Source organism: Anneissia japonica, unplaced genomic scaffold (assembly GCF_011630105.1).
Source record: "Anneissia japonica isolate Jap-2015-1 unplaced genomic scaffold, ASM1163010v1 scaffold11144_len554210_cov170, whole genome shotgun sequence".
In the NCBI taxonomy this organism is placed as follows: Eukaryota; Metazoa; Echinodermata; class Crinoidea; order Comatulida; family Comatulidae; genus Anneissia; species Anneissia japonica.
In genome coordinates this window covers 199,509-199,985 of record NW_022708762.1, presented here as the reverse complement: position 1 = coordinate 199,985, position 477 = coordinate 199,509, and the positions used below count along the sequence as shown (strand labels likewise).

Sequence of the window (477 nt, the reverse complement as noted above, 5' to 3'; positions counted from 1 at the left end):
ATAGCTCGGTTCTTTTGTTTAGTGTTGACTGTTTGTCTGAATATATTATGTGAAGTTTTTCGGTTATGCATAGGTTGCAGCGTTTTGTTTTTGGGGAGTAAGCCGATGCTCTGTCGATAATAGACCATTTGATATTGTAGGGTGTGTTGCTGTCTTTTAATTTCCATACGTATTTGGAGAGTACAGTGCTGTTTCTGTGTTTGGGGGTGTTAAAAGTGTGTTTGTGGTTTGTGTATCGGGTTTTGAACGGTGTGTCGGTGAGCCCGATGTAGCATTTTGTGTCATCATTTGAGTGAACAGTGGCTTTGTAGATGATGGATGAGGTGAGGCAATTTCCAGAGAGTGGACATTCATCTTTTTTCCTGCAATTGCAGAGTTTATCTGGCTGTTGTTGCTTAGCAACCAGAAGCTGTTTGTTGTGGGCTCTGATTATACTGCCCATGTTTCTTGAGCAGCTATAGCTGACTTTAACATTGT

General features: G+C 41.1%; 1 protein-coding gene across 1 annotated transcript in view; it reads left to right on the top strand.

Annotated features, from left to right (window-relative positions):
- The window catches only part of LOC117106558, a 51,389-nt gene that overhangs the window by 33,582 nt on the left and 17,330 nt on the right, over positions 1-477 (top strand). The gene's annotated exons all lie outside the window — the stretch shown is intronic.